This window comes from Amblyraja radiata, chromosome 6 (assembly GCF_010909765.2).
Source record: "Amblyraja radiata isolate CabotCenter1 chromosome 6, sAmbRad1.1.pri, whole genome shotgun sequence".
Classification (NCBI taxonomy): domain Eukaryota; kingdom Metazoa; phylum Chordata; class Chondrichthyes; order Rajiformes; family Rajidae; genus Amblyraja; species Amblyraja radiata.
The window spans coordinates 57,056,197-57,072,237 of NC_045961.1; the positions used below are offsets into that span (position 1 = coordinate 57,056,197).

The 16,041-nt window shown below is 44.4% G+C and overlaps 1 protein-coding gene across 1 annotated transcript in view; it reads right to left on the reverse strand.

Moving 5' to 3' along the window:
• gpr180 (G protein-coupled receptor 180) overlaps window positions 1-16,041 on the reverse strand; it is a 52,718-nt gene that overhangs the window by 33,051 nt on the left and 3,626 nt on the right. The window lies entirely within an intron of this gene.

Consider the following 16,041-nt stretch of genomic DNA (forward strand, 5'->3'; position numbering starts at 1 on the left):
GCTGGAGAAACTCAGCGGGTGCAGCAGCATCTATGGAGCGAAGGAAATAGGCAACGTTTCGGGCCGAAACCCTTCTTCAGACTGATTAAAGCTATTATTATTTCTGGCTCTTTAATCCAGTCAGGACTCTTACCTTGAATCCATGCAGACAGCGCATCATATAAATCACTAGTAGATTTCTGAACAATGTTTTTGATGCCTACACCGCACTGAAAATGTACCTTTCAGTACAGTGCTGAGCAAATCTTGTTTCATGTTTAAAAGTCAGAATACAAATAGTGCAAGGCCACGTTTGGGTCAGGATCCTACATCAGGTCTAGACCCAAGATGTTTTTTGATCTGTTGAGTTCATCCAGCATTCTTTTTTTTCTTCCCGATTTGAATCTCTGGAGTCTCTTTTGTCTCGGCTTCAGCCATCACAATTTTCCTGGCTTGTAAACGGGTCCTAATCCTATTATTATTTTGCACAACACGGGATGACAAGATAAAAAAGGAAGAGAGAAAACGAAAAAGAGCTCCCTATGACCCAACTTCAAAGATTTATCGGGTGTGAAGACGGGGTAAACAAGATGGAGTTGCTGCTTTACTAATCAGGATGAATATCACAACAGTACTCAGAGAGGATATACTGAAGGGGACGTCTACTGACGCATTATGGGTTAAGGTCAAAATTAACAAAGGAGCAATTGCTCTAACGGGATTATATTATAGGTCACCCTCTAACTAGCGGGAGATAGTCAGATTTGTAGACAGATTATGGAAGGATGCAAGAACGCTGTACTGGGTGACTTTAACTTCCTCAATATTGACTGGGACTTACTCAGGGCAAGAGGATTCAACGGGGGAGAATTTGCCAGGTATATCCAAGGAGGTTTTCTAAACAGTATGTTGATAGTCCAACTCGAGGAGGGACTATACCAGACCCTTCTCCCCACAGTCTGTCACCCTGTACGTAGAACATTAGGTGTGTTTTCATCATGGATAGAGTAATGTAGCGACCCTAATCCAGAGGGTAGACGATATGGTATTCATGGAACTTAGTAATGCATTCAACAAGGCCTCTCATAATAGGCTGATCCAGAATATTAAAGCACACGTGGACTTGGTGGATTGGATTCAAAATTGATTTGGTCATCAGAGACGGTGGGCAGTGATGGATGGGTATTATTCTGACTGGAGGTTGTTAACCAGTGCTGGTCCACAAGGATCAGTGCAGGAACCTCTGAGGTGAGGCATCAAAGGATTTAGACCAGAATCCTCATGGGGATATTCGCTGATTCTGTGGGAGGAAACTTTAATTAACATCTCTCTAATAATTAGAATTGCAGAGATGTTGCAGCAAGGAAATAGGCCCTTCAGCCCATTGACCAATGATCTCCCATCTTACATTAATCCATTTTTAAAAACTTCTCCCTTCACTATCTTCAAAACTCCTCCTCCTCTCAAGATTCTATTATTTACCAAAAATTTAGGGGCAATTTATTGTGATCAATTAACATAACAAACCACAATTCATTGGGATATGGGAGAAACCCAGAACACTCAGAGGTAACTCCAGGAGGTCACAGGTTAAACATGCAAACTCCACACAGAGAACACCAAAAGTCAGGATTGAACTGAGTCTCTGGCTCAGTGAGGCAGTGGCTTAACTAGCTGTGCCACTGTGTCACCAACAATGTAAATGTTTTCGACAAAAATGTTGGTTGGCTGATGTTAATACCCGGGATGGCAGGACTGTCATATGTTGATAGAATGGAGCGGCTGGTCTTGTATACTCTGGAATTTAGAAGGATGAGAGGATATCTTATTGAAACATATAAGATTATTAAGGGTTTGGACACGCTAGAGGCAGGAAACATGTTCCCGATGTTAAGAGAGTCCAAAACCAGGGGCCACAGTTTAAGAATAAGGGGTAAGCCATTTAGAACGGAGATGAGGAAAAATTTTGTGACACGGAGAGTTGTAAATCTGTGGAATTCTCTGCCTCAGAAGGCAGTGTAGGTCAATTCTCTGGATGCTTTCAAGAGAGAGTTAGATAGAGCTCTTAAAGATAGCGGAGTCAAGGGATATGGAGAGAAGGCAGGAACGGGGTACTGATTGTGGATGATCAGCCATGATCACTGTGAATGGCGGTGCTGGCTTGAAGGGCCGAATGGCCTACTCCTGCACCTATTGTTTATTGTCTATTGGGTCATTTTGAAGATGATACAAAAATTGAAGTTGAGGATAGTGAGGAAGATTGTCAAAAACAGCAAGATATGGGTCAGTTGGAATATGGATATGGAAACGGCAGATGAAGTTAATCCAGAAAATGACTTTTACTTTTAGAGGAAATAACGAGGTAAATGGCAGGATCTTTAGGAACAGTTCCTACAGAGGGTTCTTGGGAGGCAAGTCCATCTATATTACTAAAACTAAGATCTTGACCGCTTTTGACTTGCTGTGCTGTGATTTGCGAGAGAACGCCGCCGCCTACGGTCGTCATTTTTGGCCTCGGTCAGAGGGGGGCTCTGACCGAGGCCAAAAATGACGACCGTAGTGGCGAATTTTTGTTAAACATTAATATCTCTCTGATTTTAAGGAGGGGGGGCTCCGCCGGACTGGACCGGAGGATTTTTCCCATCGATGAAAAATCAGAGAGATATTAATGTTTAACAAAAATTCGCCATTCTCTCTGCTGCCCCCGCTGGCAGCAGGGGGTAGGGACTATAAATCCCGGAAGTGTCGTGCCTCACTCAGTCTCTGCCAGACGGAGGAAGCGAGAGGGTCACGGCTCTCTGAGCTGCGAATAACACTGAACGCACGGTTACTCCACAGTAAATCCCCGGGATGTGGTTTTCAGCAAACGAATGTGTTTTGTTGGCTTGCTAAGTGTTTTTGCCCAATTGACAGGCTTTTTAAAGTGCTTTCAGCAAACAAATGTGTTTTGTTGGCTTGCTAAGTGTTTTTGCCCAATTGGCTGGCTTTTTAAAGTGCTTTCAGCAAACAAATGTGTTTTGTTGGCTTGCTAAGTGTTTTTGCCCAATTGGCTGGCTTTTTAAAGTGCTTTCAGCAAACGAATGTGTTTTGTTGGCTGGCTAAGTGTTTTTGCCCATTTGACTTGCTTTTTAACGGGCTTGCTTGCAACAGTAGTGCGTTTAATTTCAAAATTGGCGCTCATTCTGTGATTTTCGCTTAGTTGCAAGACGGCGCCGATGATGTTATTTCCGTAGAGCAGCATGCTGGCGCTGAGTGCGTCATTTCCGGTTCGTGGCAAGCAGCGAGAGGGTGACGTATTCTCATATTAATGAGAAACTTGGAGCCGCCAAAGCTATGCAATGGAACGAGGATGATTGTGGAAGAGCTATACAATAATCTGATCATTGCAAGAATCAACATGGGAGCCTTCAAAGATGACATTGTTCTCATTCCTAGGATAGCACTCATTTTGACAGAAGGTGAAGACATTCCCTTTCAGCGGACCCAATCCCCATTCAATCAAGTTTTGCTATGACGATCCATAAAGCACAAGGACAAACAATGCAGAAGGTGTTGATCTACCTCGGCAAACCGGTATTTCAGCATGGATAACTATATGTGGCTCTTAGCCGAGGAAAGATGAAGGGAAATGTCAAAGTTTTCCTGAAGGATGGAACATCGACCAAGAATGTTGTCATTAAAAGCGTGCTTCGTTGAATGATGACTTCTGAGATAAATTCTCAGATTTTCTTTCTTAAAATTTGACCGCTGAATCTCTCTATATTAAAATTGTCTCTTTTTATCAACAAGAAATAGTCATCAAGAGGCAGTGAGCAACAGAACACAACAAGAGACACAACAAGAAAGAACTTAATAATTCTCATCTTTAACATTTAAATTGTTCTTATATTTTAAGAATCATTCACATTTTAAATTTTAATAAATCCTTTTTGCACTTTTAATGCCTGTGTGCTCTTCATCACAATGGGAACCTAATGGGCAGAAATGGCTGCTCTGTGGGAGAGCCACTAAGAGTGCATGGGGGGAGGTTGGGGGGGAGATGCACTGAATGCATGGGGGGGGGGAGGGGAATGGCAAGCAGCAGAGTGGGGGTGTGAAGGGAGGAGGGGTGACTGAGTGAACGGCCAGCGTACCAGGCGTGAGTTACTGCACTGCCAGCCCACGAGCCGTGAGTAAGTGAACTGCCAGCCCACCAGCCGTAAGTGACTGAACTGCCAGCCGAATAATCCATTAAGTCCACCCTCTCCCCCTTCTCTCTCACAGTCTGTCACCTGTTTTGGGCACAATTTCTGGCAGTTTCTCAGCTGCCAGCCTGGCAGGTCCGAGTGACTGTACTGCCAGGCCTCAGTGACTGAGCTGCCAGCCCAATAATCCATTCAGCCCACAATGTCTATACTAGCCCTCTGGAAACCAGTCCCTTCGGCCCACAACACCCATACTAGCGCAACAGAAAGCCCCCCCCCCCCACTGACGAGCAATATTGGAATTGGTGGAGAGTTGGAATATTGCGTTGGGTGACCAGCCCTCCCGTGTGATGCTGGGATCCAACGGATCCCACTTAGTCTAGTGGCTCCCTAGAAGTGGCAATGCAAGTGGAATGAGTAGTAAAGTAAGCATATGTCCAGGTTTGATTAATGGGTCGGGGCCTTGAGTATAAAAGTTGCCATCCTGTTGCAGCCGCATAAAACCTTAGTTAGACTAAATTTACAGTATTGTGTGCAGTTCTGATCATTGCATCACCGGAAGGATATAGAGAATTTTGAAAGAGTGCAGAAAGGTTTTCCAGGACTTTGCCTGAATTAGAGAGTATTGGCTTCAGTAGAGATTGGACAAACTTGGGTTGTTTCGTCAGGAGCGTAAGAAGCCAAGGGGCGACGATAGCATTATATAAAATTATAAGAGACATAGATAGGGTAGATAGTCAGAGTCTTTTCCCAGGCTGGAAAGGTAAAATACTGGAAGGCATGGCTTTACAGTGAGAGGGGAAAAGATTAAAGGGAGGTTTACAAGGCAAGTTTTTATTTGACACAAAGACTGCTAGGTATCTGGAACATGCTGCCTGGGGAGGAAGCATATACGATAGCAGTGATTAAAAAGCATTTTTGACATGCACATGAACAGGCCGGGAATCGAGGAACATGTACCATATGCAAGCAGATGGGATTAGTTTAGTTTGGCAACATGGTTGGCACAGACATTCTGGGCCAAAGGGCCTGTTCCTGTGCTGTGCTAAAATACTATTCTATGCTCTGTCCATAATACCAGATGGATAACCATTAGCTTGACAAACTGTTGAAAGATAATTTCATTGTTATACTTCCGTGTAGCTTAATCTTAAAAAATATAATTAAAATTTATCTGATAAAATATTTAACATCGCAGAAGGAAACAATCACGTCGTTGCTGTCACATTTCGTACAAAATGGAACCTTGAATAGCCAGCATTAATTTCATTGCAGAATGGTGTTAAAGGTTTTTTTTTTTAACATTTTAGGACTAGTATTTTGCTTTGTTCAGTTCAAGCTGAATTTGCTTCATAATAATAGTCATAATAATTTAATACTTAATTATATAGAATTACGAATTGCCTCGATCACAGGAGCTTTGAAATGCTGTTAAATAGGTTTCTCAATTTCATGACATCAAAGGCTGAGTATCTTTTGTTTCATGAAAAGATATGCTGGCCTTTTATTTTCTTTTGTAACATTTTAAACAATGCTCTTTAAATCATGGCTTAAAAATAGTCTCTTGACAGGCCAAGTATTATTGTTGGGAAATGAAAGACAACTTGACACGCATATTCTGTTGGAGCAATTAGCTGTCACAACAGCTCTTGAATAACAGTAATTTAGTGTTTCAAATTTAATTTCATAATCAAAGAGGTCAGAAGGAAATTTAACTTAACCAATAATGGTAAAACATGAATCTCAGACAATGGATATCACAAAGGAGCTTGAGAAAAGCAAATCAATTGCATTTGAAGTAGATTTCTATGAATTATAGAAAAGGTTATTTTTAAGCTTAATTTAAATTTATTCAAATGCTGTTTCTTGTTTTACTCAGAAATTAATATATTTTATGTATAAATATTTCAAATAACACACTTTCTCCCTATCCTCTTCTAACTTATTTGCTTTTAAGGGTGACACAATGGTTAGAACCATTACTTCAAAGCTCCAGTAACCTGGCACATCAGTACTGGCACAAGGAAAACAACCGGCAGGATCTCATCGGGTCAGTCAACATCTCGGAAGACAAAGTTAGGGTTAAACATTTCAGCTCGAGATCCTGGATCAGGACTGTTTTTAATATAGAGAAGGAGTCTTCAGAACGGGCTGATTTCTCCTTGCTAAAGAAATAGACATGGAAGTGGAGGCATTATAAGAAGTGCTCGTCATTATGATGTATCTTGCTCGTCATTAGGATTTATCTTATATTTTATGCGTCTTATTCTATTTTAGCTTATTTTTATTTTCTATTCTTTTTAATTACTGTTTTTAATTGCTTTTGATTGCTTTTTAATGCTTTGTGTAAAGCACTTTGAATTGCCTTTTTGCTGAAATGTGCTATATAAATAAACTTGCTTGCTTGTCCAAAATTCAATCGCGACTACAGGTGCTGTGTGTACAGAGTTTGTACGTTCTCCCCGTGACCATGTGGATTTTTTCTGAGATCTTCGATTTCCTCCCACACTCCAAAGGCGTACAGGTTTGAAGGTTAAGTGGCTTGGTATAAATGTCCCTAGTGTGTGTAGGATTGTGTTAATGTGTGGGTATCATTGGTTGGTGCAGACTCGGGCTGTTTCCGTGCACTATCTCTAAAATAAACTGGCAAGGACAAGGCATGAGGTATGAAGAGGGTAATGCAGAGACGCCTCACAGGGTGGTGGGGGGAAAGCAGCTCAGAGAAAGATTGAGGGTTGTGTCGGGCTGGGGTTGGAATATGCCATTGAAATTTGGGAATGGGTAATGATATTGGTGGAAGAGTGGATAACCCCTTCACATGCAGTCCTGGTGCAGGGCTTCAACCCTAAATATTGACCATCACTCCTCATCCACTCTCTCTACCTCTGTCCCGCCCCTCTAACATCCCCTCCCCCCCTCTCCTCCCACACGCCCTACACCTCTCCCCCCTTCCCAACCTCTACTCTCACTCCCACTCTCCTCACCCCTCCCATCGCTCTTCCCCTTCCCGCTCACCTCTCTCTCACCCATCCTCTCCCGTTCCCCCTCCCCTCCCCCTCCCTCCCTCTCCCCACCCCGTCTCCCCCTCCCTCCCTCTCCCCCCCTCCTCCCGCCTGTGTGTTTGGGGGGTGGTTCGTGTGAGTGAGACGCCGCAGCCCCCCCCCCCCCCGTTGGGGAAACAGACCCAACGGGTCCGCACTTGGTCTAGTATCTTCTATATTACTAAAACTCTGTTCATGACCAGTTTTGGCGATCTGTGCTGCGATTTCCGAGAGAACGCCGCCACCTACGGCCGTCATTTTTGGCCACCTTGTTCAGAGCCCCCCTCCGCCGCATGTGTGCCAAGGATTTTACCTGTCGATTAAAAATGACAGACATATTAATGTTTTTACAAAATTCCCCATTCTCTCTGCTGCCCCCGCTGGCGGCAGGGGGGAGGGACTATAAAACCAGGAAGTGGTGTGCCACACAGTCTCTTCAAGATGGAGGAAGGCAGAGGGTCACGTTTCTCTGAGCTGTGAATAACACTGAACACATGTCTACTCAAATGTAAGTGCCCTTAGTGGTTCTAAAATGCTTGCAGAATGTGTCTATTGGTTCTAAAGCTTGCAAAAAAAAGTGTCTATTGGTTCTAAAGCTTTAAAAAAATGTCTATTGGTTCTAAAGCTTGCAAAATGTGTCTCTATTGGTTCTAAAGCTTGCAAAAAATGTCTCTATTGGTTCTAAAGCTTGCAAAAAAATGTCTATTGGTTCTAAAGCTTGCAAAAAAATGTCTATTGGTTCTAAAGCTTGCAAAAAAATGTCTATTGGTTCTAAAGCTTGCAAAGAAAGTGTCTATTGGTTCTAAAGCTTGCAAAACAATGTCTATTGGTTCTAAAGCTTGCAAAAAAAATGACTATTGGTTCTAAAGCTTGCAAAAAAATGACTATTGGTTCTAAATCTTGCAAAAAAATGTCTATTGGTTCTAAAGCTTGCAAAAATATGTCTATTGGTTCTAAAATGGTTCATAGGCTTGGGTGTGACTTGACATTGAAAGGCACTACTTACTGCAAATGGTGGCATGAAGTTGAAAGGCACTACTTACTTCAAATGGTGGCTTGGTTGCTTTGGCTTGAAGTTGAAAGGCACTACTTACTGCAAATGGTGGCTTGGTTGCTTTGGCTTGAAGTTGAAAGGCACTACTTACTGCAAATGGTGGCTTGGGTGTGGCTTGAAGTTGAAAGACACCACTTACTGCAAATGGTGGCATGAAGTTGAAAGGCACTACTTACTGCAAATGGTGGATTGGTTGCTTTGGCTTGAAGTTGAAAGGCACTACTTACTGCAAATGGTGGCTTGGTTGCTTTGGCTTGAAGTTGAAAGGAACTACTTACTGCAAATGGTGGCTTGGGTGTGGCTTGAAGTTGAAAGACGCCACTTACTGCAAATGGTGGCATGAAGTTGAAAGGCACTACTTACTGCAAATGGTGGCTTGGGATCTTTGACTTGAAGTTGAAAGACACCACTTACTGCAAATGGTGGATTGGTTGCTTTGGCTTGAAGTTGAAAGGCACTACTTACTACAAATTGTGGGTTGAAGTTGAAAGGCACTACTTCCTGCAAATGATGGCTTGGGTGTGGCTTGAAGTTGAAAGGCACTTCTTACTGCAAATGGGGCGCGTGGGTGCATTGGCTTGAAGTTGAAAGGCATTACTTACTGCAAATGGTGGCATGAAGGAGGAGGAATGGTGGCATGAAGGAGGAGCGGGCGATGCCTTTCCTGGGTCGCCGCGCTGGAACTCCAGTATGCTGGGACCGCCGATAAGAACATTGTGGAGCCGCGGTTCTGCGGAGCGGCCAGCTGCGACGCTGAACGTTACATCCCGGAGCCTGGGATCTCTTGCTGAGATCGCCAATGTGCGGAACTCCGTCCGGCGCGGTCTGTTGGCTTGGATGCCGCGGTCTCCGGTGGGAAGGCGGCCGTTCCTGGCACCCCAAGCCGCTGGGGGTTCTCCCGACGCCAGCGCACCATCACCGGGCGAGAACATCGGGCGCCGTGGCGGCGACTGTGGAGGCCTCAATTAGGCCCGACTTTGGGTGGACAAGAGGACAAGAGGATGGGGACTGGACTTTGTGCCTTCCCCCACAGTGGGAATCACTGTGGGGGGATGTTTTTGTGTTGAACTTCTTTTTGAATGCTATGTTGTATTTTTATTAGTGTGCTGCAAGGACATCAGAATTTCCCCTGAATAAGGGGATTAATAAAGTTTAATCTAATCTAATCTAATGAAGTTGAAAGGCACTACTTACTGTAAATGGTGGCTTGGGTGCTTTGGCTTGAAGTTGAAAGCACTACTTACTACAAATGGTGGCTTGGGAGCTTTGGTTTGAAGTTGAAAGGCACTATTACTGCAAATGGTGGCTTGGTTGCTTTGGCTTGAAGTTGAAAGGCACTACTTACTGCAAATGGTGGCTTGGTGTGGCTTGAAGTTGAAAGACACCACTTACTGCAAATTATGGCTTGGGTGTGGCTTGAAGTTGAAAGACACCACACTGCAAATGGTGGCTTGGGAGCTTTGGCTTGAAGTTGAAAGGCACTATTACTGCGAATGGTGGCTTGGTTTCTTTGGCTTGAAGTTGAAAGACACCACTTACTGCAAATGATGGCTTGGGTGTGGCTTGAAGTTGAAAGACACCACTTACTGCAAATGGTGGCATGAAGTTGAAAGGCACTACTTATTGCAAATGGAGGCTTGGGAGCTTTGGCTTGAAGTTGAAAGGCACTACCTACTGCAAATGGTGGCTTGGGAGCTTTGACTTGAAGTTGAAAGGCACTACTTACTGCAAATGGTGGCTTGCATGCAATGGCTTGAAGTTAAAATGCATTACTTACTGCAAATGGTGGCTTGGGTGCATTGGCTTGAAGTTGAAAGGCACCACTTACTGCAAATGGTGGCATGTAGTTGAAATGCACTACTTACTGCAAATGGTGGCATGAGGTTGAAATGCACTACTTACTGCAAATGGTGGCATGAAGTTGAAAGGCACTACTGTAAATGCACTTACTTCCTGTTTGCACTGTATATTGATTTTAGATAAAACGCTACCACTTACGGCTGCGATTTTTGGCCATCTTACTCAGTCCCCCCTCCGCTGAGCAGGTGCAGAGAATTCTTCCCATCAATGAAAAATAAAAGTGTTATTAGTTTTTTTTTAAATGTTGAGAATCTCTCTCCTGTCAATCACTCCATGAAAGCCACACCTTTTCCGGTGGGGGGGGGGAGGGGTTATAAAACCCGGAAATGTGGGTGTGGCACAGTCTCTGCAAGATGGAGCGGTCACGACTCGCTGTCTTTAGTGGCTTTGCACCCTACTTCAAATGGTATGAAACTGCACTTGAATTTGGTGGCCTTGCACCCTGCTAGAAGTGGTAAGAAACTGCACTTGAATTTGGTGGCCTTATACCCTGCTTGAAATAGAATTTCAAGGATTAGCCGTGAGTCAACTACCAGCCCACCAGCCGTGAGTGAGTGATTTGCCAGCACAACAGGCTTGATTGACTGAGACGCCAGCCCAAGAATCCATTTGGCGCACAATTTGCATACTAGCCCTCTGGAAACCAGTCCCTTCAGCCCACAACACCCATACTAGCGCTCCAGAAAGCCCATCCCCCCAACTGGCCACCAATATTAGAATTGGTGGAGAGGTGGAATATTGCGTTGGATGACCAGCCCTCCTGTGTGATACTGGGACCCAACGGGTCCCACTTAGTCTAGTATATTACTAAAACTCTGATCTTGACCGCTTTTGGCCCACTGTGCTGCGATTTCCGACAGAACGCTGCCACCTACGGCCGTCATGTTTGGCCACCTCGCTCAGAGCCCCCTTCCGCCTTACGGGTGCAGAGGATTTTTCCCATTGTTGACAAATCAGAGAGATATTAATGTTTTTTTTTAAATCACCATTCTCTCTGCTGCCCCTGCTGGAGGGAGGGGGAGGGACTATAAAACCAGAAAGTGGTGTGCCTCACTCAGTCCCTGCAAGGTGGATGATGCCAAGGGTCATGTCTCTCTGAGCTCTGAATAACACTTAACAAATGTCTACACAACTGTGAGTCCCCTTAATGTGGTTTGAAAATGAAAATATGGTTTGTTTGAAGTAAAAAGGCACTGCCTGCAAATGGTTGTTTGGGTGCTTTGGCTTGAAGTTGAAAGGCACTATTTACTTCAAATGGTGGCGTGTGCTTTGGCTTGAAGTTGAAAGGCACTACTTACTGCAAATGGTGGCTTGGGTGCTATGGCTTGAAGTTGAAAGGCATTACTTACTGCAAATGGTGGTGTGGGTGCATTGGCTTGAAGTTGAAAGGCACTACTTACTGCAAATGGTGGCATGAAGTTGAAAGGCACTACTTACTGCAAATGGTGGCTTGGGTGCTTTGGCTTGAAGTTGAAAGGCACTACTTACTGCAAACGGTGACGGGTGCTTTGGCTTGAAGTTGAAAGGCATTACTTACTGCAAATGGTGGCTTGGGTGCTTTGGCTTGAAATTGAAAGGCACTACTTACAACAAACGGTGGCTTGGGTGCTATGGCTTGAAGTTGAAAGGCATTACTTACTGCAAATGTTGGCTTGGGTGCTTTGGCTTGAAGTTGAAAGGCACTTCTTATTGCAAATGGCGGCTTAGGTGCTTTGGCTTGAAGTTGAAAGGCACTACTTACTGCAAATGGAGGCATGAAGTTGAAAGGCACTACTTACTGCAAATTATGGTTTGGGTGCTTTCGCTTGAAGTTGAAAGGCACTACTTACAACAAATGGTGGCTTGGGTGCTATGACTTGAAGTTGAAAGGCATTACTTAATGCAAATGGCGGCTTGGGTGCTTTGGCTTGAAGTTGAAAGGCACTAACTGCAAATGGTGGCATGAAGTTGAAGCACTGCTTACTGCAAATGGTGGCTTGGGTGCTTTGGCTTGAAGTTGAAAGGCACTACTTGCAACAAATGGTGGCTTGGGTGCTATGGCTTGAAGTTGAAAGGCACTACTTACTGCAAATGGTGGCTTGGGTGCATTGGCTTGAACTTGAAAGGCACTACTCACTGCAAATGGTGGCATGAAGTTGAAAGGCACTGCTTACTGCAAATGGTGGCTTTTGTGCTTTGGCTTGAAGTTGAAAGGCACTGCTTACTGCAAATGGTGGCTTGGGTGCTTTGGCTTGAAGTTGAAAGGCACTACTTACTGCAAATGGTGGCTTGGGTGCTTTGGCTTGAAGTTGAAAGGCACTACTTACAGCAAATGGTGGCTTGGGTGCTATGGCTTGAAGTTGAAAGGCACTGCTTACCGCAAATGGTGGCTTGGGTGCTTTGGCTTGAAGTTGAAAGGCACTGCTTACTGCAAATGGTGGCTTGGGTGCTTTGGCTTGAAGTTGAAAGGCACTACTTACTGCAAATGTTGGCTTGGGTGCTTTGGCTTGAAGTTGAAAGGCACTTCTTACTGCAAATGGCGGCTTGGGTGCATTGGCTTGAAGTTGAAAGGCACTACTCACTGCAAATGGTGGCATGAAGTTGAAAGGCACTACTTACTGCAAATAACCATATAACCATATAACAATTACAGCACGGAAACAGGCCATCTCGGCCCTACAAGTCTGTGCCGAACAACTTTTTCCCCTTAGTCCCAACTGCCTGCACTCATACCATAACCCTCCATTCCCTTCTCATCCATATGCCTATCCAATTTATTTTTAAATGATACCAACGAACCTGCCGCCACCACTTCCACTGGAAGCTCATTCCACACCGCTACCACTCTCTGAGTAAAGAAGTTCCCCCTCATGTTACCCCTAAACTTATGTCCCTTAATTCTGAAGTCATGTCCTCTTGTTTGAATCTTCCCTATTTTCAAAGGGAAAAGCTTGATCACATCAACTCTGTCTATCCCTCTCATCATTTTAAAGACCTCTATCAAGTCCCCCCTTAACCTTCTGCGCTCCAGAGAATAAAGACCTAACTTATTCAACCTATCTCTGTAACTTAGTTGTTGAAACCCAGGCAACATTCTAGTAAATCTCCTCTGTACTCTCTCTATTTTGTTGACATCCTTCCTATAATTGGGCGACCAAAATTGTACACCATACTCCAGATTTGGTCTCACCAATGCCTTGTACAATTTTAACATTACATCCCAGCTTCTATACTCAATGCTCTGATTTATAAAGGCTAGCATACCAAAAGCTTTCTTTACCACCCTATCTATATGAGATTCCACCTTCAAGGAACTATGCACGGTTATTCCCAGATCCCTCTGTTCAACTGTATTCTTCAATTCCCTACCATTTATCATGTACGTCCTATTTTGATTTGTCCTGCCAAGGTGTAACACCTCACATTTATCAGCATTAAACTCCATCTGCCATCTTTCAGCCCATTTTTCCAAATGGCCTAAATCATTCTGTAGACTTTGGAAATCCTCTTCATTATCCACAACACCCCCTATCTTGGTATCATCTGCATACTTACTAATCCAATTTACCACCCCTTCATCCAGATCATTGATGTACATGACAAACAACAAAGGACCCAACACAGATCCCTGAGGCACCCCACTAGTCACCTGCCTCCAACCCGACAAACAGCCATCCACCATTACCCTCTGGCTTCTCCCATTCAGCCACTGCTGAATCCATCTTGCTATTCCTGCATTTATACCCAACAGTTTAACCTTCTTAACCAACCTTCCATGAGAAACCCTGTCAAAGGCCTTACTAAAGTCCATATAGACAACATCCACTGTTTTACCCTCTGCTGTAATATCTTCCCTGACTAGCAATGCAACACCTCCACCTCTTGCCCCTCCAATTCTATCACACCTGAAGCAACAAAATCCTGGAATATTTAGTTTCCAATCACAGCCCTCCTGCAACCATGTTTCACTGATCGCCACAACATCATACTTCCAGGTGTCTATCCAGACTCTAAGCTCATCCACCTTTCTTACAATGCTCCTAGCATTAAAATATGCACATTTAAGAAACCCCCCGTCTCTTCTTCTGTTTATTTCCTTTTTTTTCTTTCTCCTCTTGTGTCCGAGTGCTTCCCTTTTCTGCTTCCTGCCTCCCATTCTGTCTACTAGCTTTCTCTATTTGAGTCCCTCGCCCCAACCATTCTAGTTTAAAGTCTCCCCAGTGACCTTTGCTTGGTGGCTTGGGTGCTATGGCTTGAAGTTGAAAGGCATTACTTACTGCAAATGGTGGCGGTGCATTGGCTTGAAGTTGAAAGGCACTACTTACTGCAAATGGTGGCATGACGTTGAAAGGCACTACTTACTGCAAATGGTGGCTTGGGTGCTTTGGCTTGAAGTTGAAAGGCACTACTTACTGCAAATGGTGACTTAGGTGCTTTGGCTTTTAGTTGAAAGGCACTACTTACTGCAAATGATGGCTTGGGTGCTTTGGCTTGAAGTTGAAAGGCATTGCAAATGGTGGCTTGGGTGCATTGGCTTGAAGTTGAAAGGCACTACTCACTGCAAATGGTGGCATGAAGTTGAAAGGCACTGCTTACCGCAAATGATGGCTTGGGTGCTTTGGCTTGAAGTTGAAAGGCACTACTTACTGCAAATGGTGGCTTGGGTGCTTTGGCTTGAAGTTGAAAGGCACTACTTACAGCAAATGGTGGCTTGGGTGCCATGGCTTGAAGTTGAAAGGCATTACTGCAAATGTTGGCTTGGGTGCTTTGGCTTGAAAGGCACTTCTTACTGCAAATGGCGGCTTGGGTGCTTTGGCTTGAAGTTGAAAGGCACTACTCACTGCAAATGGTGGCATGTAGTTGAAAGGCACTACTTACTGCAAATGGTGGCTTGGGTGCTTTGGTTTGAAGTTGAAAGGCACTATTTACTGCAAATGGTGGCTTGGGTGCTTTGGCTTGAAGTTAAAAGGCACTACTGCAAATGCACTTACTTCCTGTTTGCACTGTATATTGATTTTTGATAAAACGCTACCACTTACGGCTGTGATTTTTGGCCATCTTACTCCGTCCCCCTCCATTGAGCAGGTGCAGAGAATTCTTCCCATCAATGAAAAATAAAAGTGTTATTAGTGTTTAAAAAATGTTGACAATTTATCTCCTGTCAATCACGCCATGAAAGCCACACCATTTCCGGTGGGAGGGGGAGGGGTTATAAAACCCGTAAGTGTGGGTGTGGCTCAGTCTGCATGATGGGGGAGGGAGAGGTCACGACTCTGTCTGAGCTGTGAATCAACTGAACACACTGAATGTCTACCGAACTGTGAGTTTGATGTTTTATGTGGTTTTATGGTGGTTTCACCCTGCATGAAATGGTACGAAGCTGCATTTGAATTTGGTGGACTTGCACCCTGCTTGAAATGGAATGAAACTGCACTTGAATTTGGTGGCCTTGCACCCTGCTTGAAATGGAATGAAACTGCACTGAATTTGGTGGCCTTGCACCCTGCTGAAAGTGATATGAAACTGCACTTGAATTTGGTGGCCTTGGATCCAGCTTGAAATGGTAGGAACATGGATTTGAATTTGGTGGCCTTGCACCCTGCTTGAAAAGGAATTTCAAGGAATAGTCATGAGTCAATTGCCAGCCCACCAGCCGTGAGTGAGCTGCCAGCAGATCAGGCTTGAGGGGCTGAGCTGCCACCCCAAGAATCCATACCAGCACTCCAGAAAGCCCCCCCCCCCCCCCACTGGCCACCAATATTGGAATTGGTGGAGAGGTGGAATATTGCGTCGGGGGACCAGCCCTCCCATGTGAACATGGGACCCAACGGGTCCCACTTAGTCTAGTACAGCATATAATCCTCCAACATTTTCACCACCTTCAACGGGATCCCACTACTGGCCACATCTTCGCACTCCACCCTTTTCTGCTTTCCACAGAGAC